This window comes from Danio rerio, chromosome 4 (assembly GCF_052040795.2).
Source record: "Danio rerio strain M-AB ecotype USA chromosome 4, GRCz13ab, whole genome shotgun sequence".
Taxonomy (NCBI): Eukaryota; Metazoa; Chordata; class Actinopteri; order Cypriniformes; family Danionidae; genus Danio; species Danio rerio.
In genome coordinates this window covers 16,785,570-16,792,500 of record NC_141024.2, presented here as the reverse complement: position 1 = coordinate 16,792,500, position 6,931 = coordinate 16,785,570, and the positions used below count along the sequence as shown (strand labels likewise).

The 6,931-nt window shown below is 29.1% G+C and overlaps 1 protein-coding gene across 4 annotated transcripts in view; it reads left to right on the top strand.

Annotated features, from left to right (window-relative positions):
* Nucleotides 1-6,931, top strand: part of atp2b1a (ATPase plasma membrane Ca2+ transporting 1a) — a 239,378-nt gene that overhangs the window by 72,828 nt on the left and 159,619 nt on the right. The window lies entirely within an intron of this gene.

The window sequence follows — 6,931 nt, the reverse complement described above, 5'->3', positions numbered from 1 at the left end:
AGAGCACCAACACATTATTTAAGCTACCCCTGAGCTCTTTTTGTTTGATTTTGGATTTTAAAAACCATTTTAAGTTTGGAAGACACTTTTTTACATTGCTGTATAAAAGCATCTAAAATAAAATATCATTTATACAATATGTTTTGCATAAGATAATAAAAATGAGCCATGATGTCAGAACAGTTTCCTATTTATTTGTTATATTTGCCTTGCATTTGCTTCAAAGCCAAATGATTCACTTTGATTGACCTCTCATAGCTTAGTTGCCATATACACTCAAAGATAAACGCCTTACTTTAAATCCCTATGGGAAAATGAACGGAGAAAAAAAATACGTCTAGATCCAATGATGCTGAAACATTGATATGAGTTTGGTAGAGATGTATAAAGTATTAGAGACCCAGACTTAAATAAAACTACAAGTGTTCTATCAAAAAGTGATATGAGTAGAAATAAAAGTGCTCTTTAAGAACCACACTTAAGTGGAAGTGCTAAAGTATTCAACATGTTTTTTACTTAATTTACTATTTAACTTAATTTACTATTCAAATACTGAAAGCAAAGGTACAAGTATTGTGTAATTTAGTTATTAAAGAAAACCAAAAGAGACAAAAGAGAAAGTCAAAAGACATAATATTGTTTTGTTTATTTCAAATATCTTTTTTGGGCACGTGATTAAGCAGAACGAAAAGAAACATGGCTTAAGATTTATATATATATATATATATATATATATATATATATATATATATATATATATATATATATATATATATATATATATATATATATATATATATATATATATATATATATATATATATATATATATATTAAGTCTATTAAGATTTAAGTCAGAATTATTATCCCACTGAATATTAGCCCCCTGTATATTTTTCTTCCAATGTCTGTTTAACGGAGAGAACATTTTTTCAACACATTTCTAAACATAATAGTTTTAATAACTCATTTCTAATAACTACTTTACTTTCTCTTTGCCATTATGACAGTAAATAATATCTGACTATATATTTTTCAAGAACCTTCTATGCAGCTTAAAGTGACATTTAAACGCTTAATTAGGTTTACTAGGCAGGTTAGGGTAATTAGGCAAGTTATTGTATAGCGATGGTTTGTTTTGTATACTAAGGTCAAAATTATTAGCTCCTTCAAGCTATATATTTTTTCAATAATGTAAATGTTTATTTTTAAATTTTTTTTAATAAAAACTTACTTTTATTCTAGCCAAAATAAAACAAATAAGACTTTCTGCAGAAGAAAAAAAATATTAAACATACTGTGAAAATGTCCTTGATCTGTTAAACATAATTTGGGAAATATTTAAAAAAATAAAATAATAATAAATAAAAAAAAAAAAAAAAAAAAAAAATATATATATATATATATATATATATATATATATATATATATATATTCTTCCTCATAGCCACGAACAGTTGAAAGTGAAGGAATTGAAAGTGGAATTTCTGGGTTTTCCATGTCGATAACAAACTAAAGTAATTTTAATGCAGGCAGGCAGCTTACTTTAACCTGTGACAGAGCCATCTGTTGCTCTGGCAGTGATAATGTGGGTTTGGAATAATTCGTAACATTTTAATAATTGTAATGATTAACGATGCAGCACATAAAAAAATCTATTGAAGTATTAAACTCATCGAAAACATGTACTGAAGTAAAAGTGGAAGTAGGAGACAAAAACAATACTCCAGTAGAGTACAGATACAGCCTTTTAGTATTTAAGTACAGTAGTGAAGTTGTTCTACTTCGTTACTTTATATCTCTAGAGTTTGAGCAAGGCAGATTTATCTCTTACAATGTTTGATTAAACCTTACCAAGGAGACACCCCTGTCGGTGAAATGCTTCCGATAAAATCTAACAGATTAAATATTTGCAGAAAACAAAGCCAAAAGGTGCTCCTATTGATGGAGCAAAACACTTGAAGTATTTGGAAAAAACTGAATTTTCCGAGGGGCCATAAATTAGAGATAAAGCCCTTGTGCACTGGAATGATGAAAAGTGAACGGATACGACAGCTTATTTGGAGCGAGAGATGGAGGGGAAGAGATAGAAATAGATTGGGTGACAGAAGCAGGAGGAGAGGTAGAGGCGGATGAGTAAATTGCTGTTGGACTAGGGGAGAGAGACCCGTTCCCTCGACTCCTCCAGCATCTGAACAGTGTCGACTCTTTCTGCAGATGGTAATTACTGTATCACAAGAGAGCGAAACCCTCCTCTCGCAGATACACACAGACTGAGCGGGTCTGGAGAGCCCCAATATGTCATGTGCTTAATGAAGACGTCCCTAAAGACACTCGCGCCCAAGACACTCACTTGCCAAGAAGCTTTCATTTTCCATCAACTTACAGTGCTCTGCATGCACAGCGCTTATTGATCCAATACAATAGACTGATGTACAGTTGAAGTCAGAATTATTAGCCCCCCATTTAATAATTTTTTCTTTTTTAAATATTTCCCAAATTATGTTTAACTGATCAAGGAAATTTTCACAGTATGTCTGACAATATTTTTTCTTCTGGAGAAAGTCTTATTTGTTTTATTTCAGCTAGTATAAAAGCATTTTTATGACCATTTTAAGGTCAGAACAAACCATCGTTACACAATAACTTGCCTAATTACCCTATCCTGTGTAGTTAACCTAATTAACCTAGTTAAGCCTTTAAATGTCACTTTAAGCTGTGTAGAAGTGTCTTGAAAAATATCTAGTCAGATATTATGTACTGTCATCATGGCAAAGCTAAAATTAATCAGTTATTAGAAATGAGTTATGAAAACTATTATGTTTAGAAATGGGTTGGAAAAAGTATTTTCTCCATTAAACAAAAATTGGGGAAAAAAAATAAACAGGGGGGCTAATAATTCTGACTTCAGCTCTATATATCTACAGTACAGTGCAAAAATAATACTGGATTTTTGCCAGAAAAAATGGCTGTAAATAAGTTACATTTATCTTTTGGTGAAAATATCAGTTTATATGTTATTTTTGCTATTAGTGTGCATTGTTGGCCTTAAAGTGAACAGTTAATCCATGCAAGTTAATCCACTCAACAAAAGCTGCTTGTTTTGATAATCTTTAATCAAAATCTGACCATTTGCTTCTGCTCTTGAATGGCAGTCCTTCTCTGATGATGTCTGCTTGACAGCTTGTGTCAAATATGCCTAGCCCACCTATCCAACCGTTAGTTTGCTGTCAGTATAAGATCAAAGGAGGTGTGCCAAAATGAAGCCTCGCCCCTACTTCTTTTACATTTACTACTCAATCAACTCAAGTGTCTTGGAGACATTGCAACAGTTGCTCCTGGATTTAGTCTCGTTAAACTTCTTCTGTTTTTTTCTTGATGTTGGTGAGATCAGATCTCTGTATCTAACTGCCTGCTGTCTGACATCTGCATGCAACAATTTCAGTGGACTATTTACAATTATTAGCAAAAATAATGTTTATAAATGGATGTTTCTAACTAATTACAGCTAACTATAGAAATAACTGACTTAAAACCTACACTGTAACAAAATCCTGGTTGCCTTAAATTTTTAAGTTGAATCAAATTAACCTCATGAGTCTTTTGAACTTATATTATGTTAAACTGATTTAAAACAGCGTGCCTAACTTATAAAATTAAGTTAGAGCATGATTAATTTAGTTCAATAACCTAAAAACATGTGCTGTCAGGACTATTTGATCATAAAATTCTTCACAGTGTGGTATTTTATAAAACCTAAATACTAATGTCCTAAGACTTTTGCACAGTACAGTATCTATCGATTGATATCACATTGTTTACACAACAGTGATGTACCTAAGATTGGATGTTTTGCATATGGATAGTTTTTAAGTGATACCCAAAAATGACTAGACATGCTGTAATTTGTATGCTAAGGCAATGATTGGAAATTTAACTTGTCATATGGCCATGCAATTTTAGGCTTTGCTGAAACAAATCGCTCAAAATTAGTAAATAGAAAGGTTTAAGTAGTATTTTTGGAAAAAATGTTTGGTAACAATTTAGTTTAGGTCACGATTTGAACAAACCATTAACTAACACTACTAGTTTAATAAACTACTAATTAATCATTTATTAATAATTAGAAGGTAGTAGTTGGGTTTAGGTTTAGGGTAGAATTAGGAATGCAGATTAAGATCAAAGTTTATAACTACTAATAAACAGTTAAAGTCTTAATAACAGGCAGGTAGCAAACCAATAGTTAATAGCATGAATCATGACCTAAACTAAAATGTTACCAAATATGTTGATGCTTTACGCTTCAAAAACCATGGGATGAACAATATGCAATAGGCTCGATCTTTAAAGCTGCATTTTTCAATTAATTAAGATTAAGTGTGATAATAAAACTGAATCTCAGCAGCCGCTACGCCACGTGATTCTTTAGAAATAATTCTAATAAGCTGATTCAATACTACAAAGATGTAAACAAAACTTGATTATCAATGTCAAAGAAATTGCCAATTTCTTTTGTGAAAACTGATGAGAGCTTAAATAACAGCATTTAAAGCGTTTAGTGGTCATTTTTGATCAGTCGAATGTGTCCCTATTCAATAAGAGTGCATGTACTCTATATCTAGTTAACATCAGATTGTCTCATAGTTGCAATTTTACATGGCACTGAATTGTCTCATAATATCTCACAGTGTCACTATTTTTTATTTCAATTTCACATCATAGCTTCTCTCTTAGCAGAAAGGGGTTTCACACTTAATTCACTCTTGTATCACTGTTTTTTTTTTAACTTGTGAGGATCATCAGTGCACGTGATCAGTCTCTCTACAGCACAAATGTTATTTAATTTCTGATAACACTTTATTTTGATGTTCCATTCAAATATTAGTAGACTGTCTGCTTAATGTTGATACTGCTCCTTCAACAGACATTAAACCGACTAGAAGAAACTTTGAAAGAACATATCAACTTAGACAAACCCTAACCTCAACCTAACAGTCTACTTATAATCTAATGTGAATTAGTTGCAACTTAAATTCAACAAACAGACAATAAATAAATCAAAATCAAATAAATCAAATAATAAATAAATCAGACAATAAATCAAATAAAAACATTTTATTTTTTTATATTTATTTATTTATTCAATATTTATTTATTTATTCATAAATGTTTTCACTTTTGAACATTTTATTTATGTATTTATTTATTTATAAATGTCTTAAATTTAGCTTTTAAACATTTTATTTATTCATTCATTTATGCATAAATGTCTTCAGTTTTACTCTTAAACATTTTTTATTATTCATTTATTTATTTATTTTATATATTATTTATTTATTCATTTATTCATTTATTTATTTGTGTATTCATAAATGTCTTAATTTTTACACTTAAACATTTTATTTATTTATTTATTTATTTATTTTTAATTATTTATCAACAAACAGCACATCAAAATAAAGTGTACTTTCTACCCAACAGTGTGTTTTGTGTTTTGTCTCCTATAGTTCAAGCTGTGTGTGTTATTTGTGATAATTCCAGCTGAGGTAAAAGATTCATATTCACAAACTTGACAGAGCATTCAGTAGTTCCCTGCACGTGTGTTGGTTGTGTGTGGTTTTGTGAAGTTTGAGCCTTACACTTTCATGAGTGTGTCTTCTGCTATAGGCCCAAACATCTGATTCACACAGTCACAAATATACTCAGCTGCTAATGAGCTCAGATACACACTGTGTTTGTGTACTACTCTGCGATTGCATTGATGTGTGCGGAGAGATGTGACTTTATTCCTTCCTCTCCGTCTTAAAGAAGCTAAATTTGCCCTCTCATTCCCTGCAGCAATAACACTAGCTTCATTATGTAATTAACACTGTTGACGCTCACACACCAGCTCAGCAACCATATCAACCACACTGCTCAATCACACACATACTGTATGCACATTAGCACTAAAGGAATTCTTTTTTTTTTGCTAAAGATTATATTTAGATAACATTATTCTGCTTTCTAAGGCTGCTTTTATTTGAATAAGATTTTACAGTTGTGAAAACTTCTTACAATTTAAAACGTCTATTTTCTTTTTGAATGTGGTTTAAGTTGTAATTTATTCCTGTGATTCAATGTTAAATTTCTGTATTATTACTGCAGTTTTCAGTCTCACATCATCCTATAGAAATCATTATAATATGCAGATTTGCTGTTCTTTTATGATCAGTTATTATTTGTACTGACTCATACTGCAATGTTGCTCTGTGCTTCATAGTGGAAATTGTTGTACACTTCACTTTATAGGAAAGTTTATCAAAAGACAGTTCAAAACATACATCAGAATTTATTTATTTTTATATTTTGTATTTGTTTATTTATTATTTATTTATTCGTAAATGTCTTTTACTCTTAAATCTTTTATTTATTTATTTTTATATATAAATGTCTTTTCTTTAAGACATCTTTTAGACATTTATTTATTTTTACAATTTTTTTACAATGTCTTCATTTTTTTACTTTTAAACATTTTATTTATTTATTTATAAATGTTTTCACTTTTACTCTTAAATATTTTATTTATTTACTTATAAATGTTTTCTTTTACTTTTAAACGTTATTTATTTATTTATTTATTTTTTATTTATTTATACATTTCTTCACTGTTACTTTTAAACTATTTATTTATTTATTTATTTATTTATTCATGTATTTATTCATAAATGTCTTTACTTTTACTTTTAAACATTTTATTTATTTATTTATTTGTTTGTTTGTTTATTTATTTATAAATATCTTCACTGTTACTTTTAAACTACTTATTTATTTATTCATGTATTTATTCATAAATGTTTTTACTTTACATTTAAAAATTTTATATACTTATTTTTTATAAATGTCTTCTTTTACTCTTAAACATTTAATTAATTAATTTGTAAATGTCTTC